Source organism: Dendropsophus ebraccatus, chromosome 3, assembly GCF_027789765.1.
Source record: "Dendropsophus ebraccatus isolate aDenEbr1 chromosome 3, aDenEbr1.pat, whole genome shotgun sequence".
Lineage (NCBI taxonomy): Eukaryota > Metazoa > Chordata > Amphibia > Anura > Hylidae > Dendropsophus > Dendropsophus ebraccatus.
In genome coordinates this window covers 52,351,878-52,365,232 of record NC_091456.1, presented here as the reverse complement: position 1 = coordinate 52,365,232, position 13,355 = coordinate 52,351,878, and the positions used below count along the sequence as shown (strand labels likewise).

Genomic DNA, 13,355 nt, shown 5'->3' with positions numbered 1-13,355 from the left:
CTTCAGCAAAATCTGAACTGGAAATGCTAATAGGCGCTCCTTCCCTTCTGAGCCCCGCTGTGTGCCCATACAGTGGTTTACTCCCACATATGGGGTACCATTGTACTAAGGAGAACCTACGTTACAAAATTTGGGGTGCATTTTCTCTCATGTTTATTATGAAAATGAGATACTTTAATTTTAACAAATATATTATTAGAAAATTTCTATTTTCCATTTTTTTTCCGGCCTAATTGTGAATACTTTCCTCCAGCCCCTGTAGGGTTAAAATGCTCATTATACCCCAAGATTAATTCTTTAAGGTGTCTAGTTTCCAAAATAAGGTCACTTATGGGGGTTTCCAGTATACGAGCCTCCTAAATGAACTTAAAAAAAGATCTGGTCCCTAAAACAATCAGTTTTGGAAATTTCATGAAAATTTGATAATATGCTGATACATTTCTAAGCCCCGTAACACCCTAAAAAAGTGAAATATGTTTACGAAATGAAGCCAGAATAAATGAAGCCAGAATAAAGATTGCAAAATTTTAAAATTTTTCATTATATTTTGATGTTTTTCACAAAAAACACACAAGACAGTGGCCAAATTTTGCCACTAACATAAAGTACTATATGTTATGAAAAAACAATCTCAGAATCGCTAGCATACGTTAAAGCATCACTGAGCTATAAGTGCATAAAGTAAGACAGGTCAGATTTTGAAAAATGAGCCTGGTCATTAAGGCCCAAACAGGCTTGGTCCCTAAGGGGTTAATAAATGGCAAGCGCATCATCTGGAATGCCCGTTTTCCGATTTTTTTCTGATTTGGAGCAGCAGGACACCCTCCAAATGCGCAATTCATGGCAAAAGAGTCTCACAAATCGCATAATTTTCCTGCCATGATTTTCCACTTCATTGGGCCATGAAACGTTATGTAGAACAAAGTACTGTTTGTCTGTATTTCCTGATAGAATTGTTGACGTAAACATCTTTACAAACTTGGCCATGAAGAATTCACGATCTAATTATAAAACTATTCCAAAAAATTTGCTTTGTTTCCAGCTATAGAACTCACATATAGCCCACATTTTCTCAAGCCAGTAAGACTGATGCCTAAAAAGTGACTGTCTTAACCATAGAAACAATCCAGTTCCAGGTTTGGTTTTTATGGCCTATTTGGAAGAGTTTTTATTTTTGCAGCTCAGTGTGTTGCTCTTAACCACTAAGTGACAGTAAATGCATGGCTTTATTCTGCTTAATGCACCTTTTATATTGCTGTAGAACAAGCTTAGCACAGGTGTGAAAGCAGCTGCCTGTCATTATCTCCAGCCCCAGCCAGCCTAATTTGGGGAACCGCTCACACTGCAGTGGTCCCGCACTCATCAAAAGCCCCTCACTGTCAAGAACGTATATATACGCATGATTGACAGTTCGTGATTGACAGTTCACTTCCGTGTCTCACGTCCCCGGCGAGCGGCACGAAAAGTCACATATAGCACCGTTCTCACACTCATAAGTCAGTACATGACATGATGTAGTGGGTGGACTTTCCCGCGTGCGATGCAGGCTCTATGTCCTGCAGGCTGCATCGCGCATGGTCAAGTAACACATACGCGATCTCCACTCCGGCTCCTGACCGGTCCTGACAGATCACACCAGACGAAATAGTAAGCACAAAAAACTTTATGCTTTATGTCTAATACATGTTTTCAGCTTCAAGAGCCATTCATGCACTCACTTAGGATTGTGAGAACGGTGCTACATGTGACTTGTTGTGCCACTTGCCCGGGACATGAGACCCAGAAGTGAACTGTCAATCTTGAACTTGTAAAGTAGCATAAAAGGAGTTTATGGTTAGAAAGGTATACTTGTTAATTAGTTTGGCCGAAACGCGTTGCATTAATACACTTATCGAAAGTGAAGGATGCAGTAACGTGACACCTCATATACAGTATCTATGCACGCCAACTCCCTGAATGATTTTTACACCTGGGCAGGTCTGAAGAGGGATTCTTTGGTCCGTTGGTCCCACTTGGATCGCCCTACCTCTACACACCAACCTACTGGTGCTCCTGCTCTGGCTGCTCTGGCTGCGGTGTATGCCTAGTGAAGGCCTTCATAGAGTTGTGCCTATTTGTTAGCACAACTCTATCAGGTCAGTGGGTCTAGTATACATTTCTCACCCTCTTCCCTTCTACCTACGGTATTACATTAGGAAGCGCCCCGCTCCCTTGTTTTTCACTTCCACAAAAAAGCACCCCTGCTGCCCTCAGTTTGGGTGTGATTTTGCAGCTCAGTTCCATTGAAGTGAATCGGGCTGAATTGTAATGCCACACACAACCTGAGGACAGGGGTGGTGCTGTTTTTTCAAGAAAGTAGTTGAGTTTTTCTAATCCTGGATAACCCCTTTAACTATTGAAATATACCTTAAAAAGTGCGTTGATGCATTCACTGTTAAACCTGTGAAGCTTTTATTCATAAAACATACTTTTCCTATCGTGGCTTTGATGCACAATAGCATATAAGGTTTTGTCAATTTTCATTTAGATTAACCATAGAAGTAGTATAAAAATATGTAAAAGTGGATTACTTCATATGTATTTCTGTAGCCATGTATCTATGGCACTCACTGAATTCCAATTCTTTCTACAGTAAACTGATACACGGATTGTTTCAATTGGTTACTGCTTTGAGTTAATTGAATTTTTTTATTGCTTCACTTAATCCTTTCAGTCAACACCAAGTTACATTGAATTAGTTTACAACAAACCACAAATTGCAAATATATGCTCCACATAATAAAATGTTTCCTTCAAAGGATTTTGGTTTTCTGCACGTGTATTTGTATGTTTTACCTAATCTCTGTAGAAGCCATTGTTTACTTTTTTAACATTGCAGAGTTCTTTCTTATTTTGTGAAATTCTTTTTTGTTGTTCCAATAAAAACATATTCCATATATGTAAAGGTTGCAAAATAATTGCGAATGTTTCATAAAAACAATAGAAAGATATCACTTATACTTTTCAGTTGGAAATAAATGCTATTTTATCTATTACAACCATGTAATTTTATCACTACTAAAATACGAATATGCTGAGAATCAGGCACTTCATGCATTCCTCAAAAATACAATATTAGGCTATGTTCAGACAATGTATATTCATTCAACGTAGATCCATTTTGATCCTTTTTCTTTTATAATGGAAGTAATTGGAAAAACAGATCACAACAGATGCACACAAATGCATCCGTTTTTCCCTCTGTTTTTTTTATTCATTTTTGTTTTATTTTAGCACTGCTATTGAGAAGTAAATGGGGGCGTGGTTTACACAACATTGAGAATACATTCTAAACGCATAAGTGGAAAACAGCCAAGGGCTATGTTCACACATCTTTTTGGACGGCCATCATTTTATGATGAAAGTACATCTGTATTATGCAAATTACGACTCTCCAAAAAGATAGCTGCTAAATAGACAAAAAGAGCCTGTGTGTGAACACAGCCTAAGGCCTATTAGACAAAGCGATTTTCTCGTTTTCACCAGTTAACAATAAACAAGCACAAACAAATGCTTTTGAGAATGACCTGAAATTGTAATTGTAAATCATAACACACAGAATGATAGAGGTTAGTTACAATCGCAATTTTGATTGTTACCGCGATCGTTTACTCCTTCTGTTCTCTGCAAATGAACAAACGATATGTACATAGATTAGCGAACAATTAACAATGATTTTTTATGGTTAGCTCAAAAAATGCGATCAACGACATACAAATGATTTTTTGATTTGTCTGCATACACACAAAAAGATTATTGTTTAAATTCGAGCAATATAACGATTTGTCAAACGATAATGGCCCCATGTAATACGGCCCTAAGCTAAGGTAATGTTCCCACTTCGGGAAAATATAGGAAGAACGTGGCCATCTTGTTTACCCCTTGCCTCTTCAGCCAGTTTTGGCCTTAATGCCCAGGGCCTAATTATTACTGCAACATCTACAACATGTCTACTTTATGGTGACGTCATTTGGTGAACGTCCTTTTACTTGTTAGGATGTTAGAGGGCAGGGTCCTGATCTGTCTCATCCATATCATCCCAGCCGTGCGAACACTCATGCGGGGTGAAGCGGGGTCGGAGGGAGCGGATCTCCCTCCGGCTGCTCGGAGGGGAGCGCGTGCAAACACTCGCGCGGCTCCGGGGGGGGGGGGTGAAGTGGGGTCGGAGGGAGCGGATCTCCCTCCGGCTGCTCAGAGGGGAGCTCGGAAGGGAGCGCGGCTCCCCTCCGGCAGGGGCAGCGGGAGGAAGCTGTGTGACACAGCCTCCTCCTGCTTCCCGATCTCTGCTAGGGACAGAGGGGGGATTGCATTAACTACCTTCAATACATGACGTTCCCGAAACGTCAATTTGCGGCAAGCGGTTAAATAGACCGACGCTAATAAAGAACATGTTTTTTTTTATTAGTGTCCATCTATTTAACAAGATGGCCAAAACGAGAACATAGCCTTATGCACTTTGTAAGTCCCATAGAAAAACCTAAAAAAATGTCACAAAAAAAACAACTCAAACATGCAAAAAAACAAACAAACCCTCAAGCTTTTTTAAACAACTTTCTTTTTTCAAACATATTTTTATTTATTTTCACAATTTTACAAAATAAAAGGAAATTTGACGAAGGAAACCTCACATCTTGTTCCTTCCAGGCATATAAAGATGGTAACAGACATTTCAACACAACAAAACACCCCAACGACCCCCCCTCCCAATAGTGCTCGCGGCCCAAGGTCCCCACAGTCCCTAGTCAGCAGGTTCGGCAACACTACCTATTCCGGAAGACTTAATCTGCCCAAAGTACCAGCGATATTAGCCATCAGATACCACCTTGTATTGCGAAAAGGCCTAACCACCTTCTGCCTTTCAGCCTCATCCAGGAATTTGCCTATAAATGCCTTCCACTTCCTGAAGAAGGGTTTAGCTCTCCTCTCCCTAGAGGGCTCGGCCTCCAATTGTTCCATTAGCAGATAATGCTTGACTTGCTGCACTACATGAGCAGCTGTGGGCATATCAGGGGTGAGCCACCTAGACAGAAGACAGCGTTTTGCCACAAGTAGGAAAGTATGAATCAATAACGTTACTTTGCCCCCCTCGGGCGGTATATGTAATATCATAAGAGGGGGATCTATGGGGGCCGTGTGATCCAATTTTCCCTGAAGAGAGACCACCTCCCCCCAAAAGGTTTGCACTAGAGGACATGCGAATATCCCATGATATAAGTCCGTTCTAGCTTCCCCACAATTCGGGCAAGCTATAATACGGTCTGGATGTTCCAGAGTATGAGGGAATGTAAACCCGTATGTGGCATGATGTAGGATACGGAATTGCGATTCCCTCCATTGCTCACAAATGATGGCCCTGCGCACTGTGGCCCATCCCTTGAGAGTCAAAGCATGTAAGTCAGGTAAGGGTAGTTTATCTTTCCACTACTGAAACAGCAACGGCTCCACCCCCTTAAGAGCAGCCTGACGCAATGTGGCATGTAAATAGGCCACAGAGTGAGTCGGCACCGAAGTCCGTACAAATCCTGATATAGAATTGGATGACAACTCACTCTGTAGGTCTCGCAGTCTGGAGAAAAGGAACCCATGTATCTGCCGATAAGCCAAGAAGTGACTAGGAGGAAGAAAAAAGACCTCCTGTGCTTCTGCAAACGACAGGTACCTGTGTTCCGAAACCTTCATTAGATCACAAGCAGTTCTCACTCCCCTTAATCTCCAAATCCGTGACAGTGGGTTGAGGCGGCCCTGGGTAAATTCCGGGTGTCGCCACAAGTCCATATGTGAACTAACCAAAATAGGGAGGCCCAGAAGCCTTTGACTATGTTGCCAAGCTTTAACTGTGTCCCGAAGGAGTAGGCTTTGCTTGACTATTGGGGGCAGGGCAGCAAATCTTGTATGCAGTAAACAATTGAGCGACCAGGGGGTCACCAGTTGAAACTACAGCTTACAGTTAGAGTATAAACTGGTACCTCTCACCCAATCTATCCCATGGTGGAGTAGGCAAGCCAGATTATAAAGACGTACGTCTGGGCAGCCGAGACCTCCCTTGTCCTTGGGAAGAGACAGTTTTTTCTGAGAAATATGCGGCTGCTTCGAGGCCCATATGAAAGTGCTAAATGATTTCATAAGCAGCTTAACATCAGTATGCTTAAGGAGTAGAGGGACTGTCTGCAACGGGTATAGAAGTTTGGCAAAACCCATCATTTTCAACAAGGATACACGTGCTAGTAGGGGAAGAGGTAAATTAGACCATCTCTGGAGATCTCCCTGGATTTTCCTAATAATGGGAGGAAAATTCATAGTGTAAAGGGAACTCTGCCCACTTTGATTCCCAGATAAGTAAACAACGTCGGGGCCCATTTTACTGAAAGACATATGTCGGGAGGGGGGTGATGCGGGGTCCTAGGGGACAAAGCTAGCAATTCGCTCTTATCTACATTGATCTTAAAGCCCGAGTGGGTACCAAATTGGTCCAGGTAATGTAGAACATTTGGCAGATCTCTCTTATAATCATTTAGGAATACCAATAGGTCATCCGCGAAAAGCGCTACCCGCTGTTCCCCTGTTCCAACCTTAACTCCTCCTACATCAGGAGCGGATTGCAGCCTGCGAGATAACGGTTCCACAGACAGGTTAAAAAGCAGAGGGGACAGCGGGCACCCCTGGCGTGTCCCTCTAAAGAGAGGAAAAGAAGGGGAGAGAAACCCCGGGATGTGAATCCTCGCTAGAGGAGTAGAGTAGAGACTTTGTACATAGGTAAGAAAAAGATCCCGTAAAGCCCATCCCCCTGATCACCTCCATCATCCATCCCCAGCTCACACTGTCGAAAGCTTTTTCAGCGTCGATGGACAAAAGAGCTGGAGATTGATGACTGTGAGGTCCGAGTCTGACCTCGTCCAAGACTGCTAGCACTCTTCTTATATTCATGACTGCTGCTCGCCCTTTAATAAACCCCACCTGGGCTGGTTAAATAAGATCTGGCATCACCCGGGATAACCTGTCCGCCATAATCTTTGAAATAATTTTCAAGTCTAGGTTAAGTAAAGAAATAGGGCGGTAGGATCCCGGTTACTGCGGATCCTTTCCAGGCTTTAAGAGTACTTTAATATAAGCCGTATTTGATGTGCCTGGAATGGGCGTCCCATCTATGTATGTTCTATAAACAGATAACAAGGTAGGGGAGATATCTTCGTTTAAGATTTTATATAATTCCCCTGAAAACCCGTCAGGGCCCGGAGCCTTGCGGGTCTTAAGGTGTTTTATAACTCCAGATACCTCCTCTACCGTAACCGGGGAGTTGAGAAGGGTCACCTGGTCCTCTGTCAAAGAGGGCAAAGCACCTCCCAGCCATGAGGCCCTGGTGCTATGGGAAGATGGGGTGGGTCTAGCGTATAGATTTTGATAGAATTCTTTCAAGGGGAGACACGATTTTTTCAGGGTGATTATGTGGGATTCCCTTAGTGTCCTGTAGGGTGTGAATTTGCTGTGAAGGAAAGGGGCCCTTAGCAAACCTAGCCAAAATACGCCCCGCCTTATTCCCATGTCTAAAAAGCAGGGCATCGAAATAAGATCTGTCAAGTGCCTCTTTCCTTTCCATCCATTGTTCATAATCACTACGTGCTTGTTGCCATTCTTTCCTAGTCTGGTCAGATGGGGTTGTTAAAAAACTGGTGTACGCTCGCCTAAGAGCGAGGCTAAATGTGGCTATGTTGACTGCGACCTTCTTCTGAAGGGAGTGTTAGTACGCCATAATTCGACCCCGCAAGACAGATTTAGTGGCATCCCAAAACAATTGGGGCTGGTCAGCGTGGGCCGAATTATGGGTAGAATACTCCATCCACCACCCCTTCAAGACAGTTTTGAATTCATCATCCCTAGCCAACCCTATAGGAAATCTCCAGAAAAAGTCATGCCCTTTTGGGATAGTTGTTGTGAAGGTACATAATAATGGGGCATGGTCCGAAATGACTAAATCCTCTATTGAATGGGTTAGCAGTTTAGAGAGAAAGGTGGGCGAAGAAAATACATAATCGATTCTGGACCAAGAATCATGAGGAGCAGAATAAAAAGTATACTCCCGTGAGTCTGGGTGCAGATGCCTCCACGTGTCAGACAGTCCCACATTTTGGGCCAGTAATTCTAATGGTGTAGGTCGAGGAGACGATGAGGGTGGGACTGAACGAGTACTGGACCTGTCTTCCAATATCGACATTACTTCATTAAAATCTCCTGCCACCAACTTATTGGGAGCAGGGTCAGTCAGAAGTTTGGAGGAGAGCCTATTGAAGAAAGCAGTATTGTTACCATTAGGGCCGTAAACATTATACAAAACTGCATCTTCAGAGTGTAATTTCACATGTAGGGAACACATCTGACCCTCATCGTCATGTTCAGAACCCAACACTTGGCCCTGGAAGGCTCTACTTATCAAGGTCACTACCCCTCCCTTACGTTCTACTGCAGGAGCTCCATACACCTCCTTCACCCAAAGTTTTTTGAGACGGAAGAAATCCTCCTCTCCTAAATGGGTCTCCTGCAGCAGGACTATGTCTGGTTTCAGCTTTTTCAGGTGTCTAAGGATCATGACCCTCTTTTGGGGAGACCGGAGCCCCTTTATATTCCATGATATCAGACACAGCATTGTTGCTGGTTACTAAGGATATGAAACCTGCGAGAACTGGATGAACACCCCTTATCCGCGAGCACCCCTAACCACCCCTCCCTTCCCCAACTCCCAACAAAAGTAACATGACAAGCTGCTCCAACGGCTGTGCTCCCCGCACCACGATCGGAGAGCAGCGTCTACTGACTTCACCTTTTTCCATGTTGTGAGGCATCGACTTACACTTGTTAACGTCACCAGACCTGCCACCGCCACCACGCTACCGGCAGCCGGCATAAAACAGGAGCATAAGGAGCAACAACTATAGTTAACCATATAACAACTCAGGAATAATGAGGTCAACAGTAAACTAGAGAACCAGGCAGACAGTGCCCCATAATATATATCATATAGCTCCACCACCAAGGGAACGCCTCAGAGATCATGGTGGTAAAGAAGATCTCCTACGTCGCTGTTCGTTATGCGGACAAAACCACTCAGAGCCGCTGGGGAAGCGGGGTCATCACTGCCGGCCCGATGTCTAGGTGAGAGTGATTTCCGACGGCCATGACGCCTCCTGTCATCATCTGGTGAAGGGTCATCATCAAGCTGTAGGTCTTCTCTGGCTTTATCCGGAGATCGGTATGTAGAGTAGGAGCCATCTTGGTGAAAAACGCGGAGTATTGCAGAATGGAGCAAGGCAAACTTGATCTTTTTCCGATATAGAGCAGAGCAGACAGGGGAAAACAGTTTGCGTTGCCTGGTGGTCTCCGCAAATATGAGTAGCCTGGAGTTCTCATATACTATGGCCTCGCGCTGACGGCGGAATGCTTGGAGAATTTCCGCCTTGTCCGAGTAGTCCAGGTATTTAACAATGACCTGACGGGGACGGGACCGCTGCTGAAGAGTCGGGTGAGAAACCCCTTGATCTGTATTTCTCTGATCAGGACCGAGTCTATGCGCCCGTTTTACTTTACAATCATACGTGAGGCCCAGGAGGGAGGGCAAGGTGGACTCACATAACAAGAGAAGGTCCTGTTGGGCCACCGTTTCCGGGACCCCTATAACCCGAAGGTTATTCCGCCTCGAGCGATCTTCGAGGTCTTGCAGCTTAGACCAGAGTTTGCGGTTCTCTGCTATCAAATCTCTGGAAGTAGGAACCAGAGAGTCCATACCAGAGAGTCCTCCAGCTGCTGAATACGGGTCTCGGCCTTGTCTAGGCGGTCACCATGTTGCGTGACCTCCGTCTGTAATTGTTTCAGGGCAGCATTCACAGTAGCTGCAAGTTATTTTACGAAAAAAGACATTGTGGGAACATAGCCTAAATCTTGCACAGGGCATGTATGACAGTTGCATAAATGATGCCAACATTCTGTCGCATTTAGTTTTAAAATCTCTCCCAATGTCAAACACATTACTGTCATTGGCTGCACCTGCACACGGTTCTTTTCACTGACAATGTATTTTAAACGTTTAAACATATTTAACCATTTCTACTATCCTCACAGTGAAAAAAGTTGCAAAAATATAAATATTCACCAAAAAGCAGTTCTCAGTTATGAGGCCATTAAATAAGGAGCCAACTCTGCCAATGTGAGTGTAGAGAGGGGATACAAAGATTACATTGTTGTCCTCAGAAATTGAGAACAGATGGGTGAACGATTACAATTCCAATCTAAAAGAATGGACATGTTCACACATGGAAATGCCACGGGGCTTCATTAAAAAAAAGAAATATTTCTAGGCAGCCAATAAACCCTTTACAGTGAAGCAGCAAATGCAATATTAAAGATTAATATTCCTACTAGGCCAAGGTGACATATGCTGTATGTAAGTTGGAGACTTAGATGTAACACTTGTAGCAAACACTTAAAAATCCCAAAGATTTGAGTTCTGTTGCTATTACAATTAGTTCGAAATAAATAATAATAATTATGCAATCATAATGGAATCAAGAGGGGGTAAATTAATGTTTTTTGGGGGGTAAAATAGACCAATGAGCTATCCACAGAATATCCCATCAGTCAATGATCAGTAGGGTGCCGACTAGGCTGGAAGCTTTTCAAGTGCACAAAAAAATTAGCTGCAGTCACAGGTCGCCACCGCTACATATTAAATGGGGACAACTGCTTCCTGCGCCGTTTTTGGAATTGGTGCCTAACAGCTGATCTGTGCGGGTGCTGGGCGAAGTTTTACAATTTGATGGGGGGTTTTTAGGTCAGTTTGGCATGTTTTGGAGCATTTGTAGTTTTGTACATTGTTTAAACAATTAAACATTGTTTTCCTCCTATAGACTTCTATAGAGGGGTAAAAATTCCAGAAAAAAAAGTCTATATATACATATGGGTGTTTTTTCTGGCATTTCCCCCTAAATTTTTCAATAGAAATCCCATGATAAAACATCAAATAACTTGTACTGAAAAAAAAACCCGCAAGGGATAAAACACCAGAGATCAAAAGCCTATACAAAAAAAAAGCAGGAAAAACAACTGCCAGTTTTTGTGACATTTTGTGGCGTTCTCTGAGTCCAAAACAAACGGGAAACCAAATGAATTGCTCTCTTAGGTTATTAAAGCACAGAAGAATAAAAGAGTCATCTCTGCAATTATATCTAGTAATGGGAATTGAATATCAGACAATCTTGACATTGAGAAAGAATTTGTGGAATATTATGCTAATCTATATACTAGTGAAAATAATACCACCTCTGCCCAGATGAAACAATTCTTGGAATTCTTAAGATTACCAGTATTCTCTGACACAATCAGAGCTGTGATGGATAAGCCATTCTCAAGAGTGAAACTTCTACAGGTACTGATGGCCGATAATCGCTTTGTGTAATAGAAGCCAACAGTCAGCTAACATGCACGATGTCGGCTGATCGTTGTCTTTCAACAGGCTGAAACACAAACCATCAGCTTGGCAACGATCTGCTGCCGCCGCAGGAGCCTCGGTAACGGCGGCAGCAGACCACTGATATCTTCTATGGGCTGCCCAGACTATTTAACAATTGCCAAGGCAGCCCCCCCCGCCCCCGCAGTTCTCCACGGAACTTGAAGAAGGTAAAATTTTAAATTATTCCCTTTGGCAAATAAAGGAATTAAATCCAGCACATGTGTAGTGTTCAGACAAGTCATGAATGGTAGAAATCCTTCCAGGGGCATTCCTAATGGTGAAGAGGGCGGGCAGGAGGTACGGAGAGGCATCACAGGCATAGGGCACAGACACTGTAGGCCATGCCAATTTGACACAAGGCTGCAAGTTTAAAAGTTGTTTTTTAGGACAATGGCTGCATCACCTGCCGAATGGACACCAGGACTTCAAACACTGAACAAACTTGAAGAAGGGAAGAAAGGAGATTATCTATTATATAGGATTATTTTAGATAAGGCATGTATGGACTTCACTTAGATTGAAATGGAATTTGGGAAGAAGATATAGGTCCTATAACTAAGGCAGAGTGGGATAACTTACTGTCAAACATGACAAAGTCATCTATCAATAAAAATTATCAATTGGTTCAATTTAAAATTGTCAACCGATTGCATTACCATATCATGATTTGCAAAATAGGGGCGAGGGGAGAACATGAATGTTCTAAATGCAGTCAAGATAACTCCAAGGGTTAAGTATAAGGTTAATATGGTCCTAAATTTTTATAATACAGTAGTACCTTGGTTCTCAAGCTGCTCGGAAGTCAAGCAGTATTTTCAAGGAAAGTTTGCTTTGGTTCTCAAACTCTTGCTCAGTTCTCAAACCCTTTTCAGGCACCCAGGGCCTTATTAACAGCTTCTGCTGCCCTAGGCACTAAACTTATAGACGCCCCACCGCAGAGTTGGTAGACTAGTAGGTAGTAGCTCCAGGCGTCACATTTAATACCGCCATACCAGAACTGACCAATACTACCATACTGTGACTGGATAAAACTACAATACTGTGACTGGATAACACCATCATACCAGTCTCCCTCACTCTACTCTGTAATCACACCTGTGTCCACTCCCCCCCTCCCTCCAAAAGACAACAGATTTACTGGTCTAAACGGGAGGTGGGAGACTAAAAAAAATAAAAAAAATAAAAAGTTGTTTCCTTTCCCCTGCTCCCTGGTGCTGCCCCCCTGCAAGGTGCTGCCCTAGGCACCGGACAACGGGTGCCTAGTGGTAAATACAGCCCTGCAGGTACCCAGTACAGTAATACTGCGGTATACGAACGAAAATTTACCTGGAAGTAACATTCATAATTCAAACTTTGCGAACATGCGAGCAATTCAAAATTTTTGCGAGCATGGATGGTGGGTTGAAGCTGGTGAGGCTACACATCCAGTACAGTGCTGTATAAAACTGCTGGAGTGCATATACAGTCCAACAAGAAAGAAAAAAGTGATGGCACTGCCTGGCTCTCCACTAGATGGCACTATCTCAGGCTGGGTCCGGTATGTGGTGGTGCTCAATCCGAAATAAACATGCTGTATGAACAATGAATAAAGGATAAAAGGAGGCACTCACCAGCAGTGTATTCAGACCATCCAGCTTTTATTGCTGTGCGCTCCCCCTGCGCACAGCAATAAAAGCTGGATGGTCTGAATACACTGCTGGTGAGTGCCTCCTTTTATCCTTTATTCATAGTGCATATACAGTACAGTAGTAGTACAGTCAGTGCACCACCATCTTCCATCCTGTACTGTATAAGACTGCTGAAGTGCATATATAGTACAGTA

General features: G+C 43.3%; 1 protein-coding gene across 1 annotated transcript in view; it reads left to right on the top strand.

Moving 5' to 3' along the window:
* The first annotated feature begins 2,098 nt into the window (after nucleotides 1–2,098).
* The window catches only part of CTSL (cathepsin L), a 325,166-nt gene continuing 313,909 nt past the window's right edge, over nucleotides 2,099–13,355 (top strand). The window contains exon 1 of the mRNA XM_069961765.1: nucleotides 2,099–2,104. The gene's annotated coding sequence lies outside the window, so the exon portion shown is untranslated. The remainder of the gene's footprint in view (nucleotides 2,105–13,355) is intronic.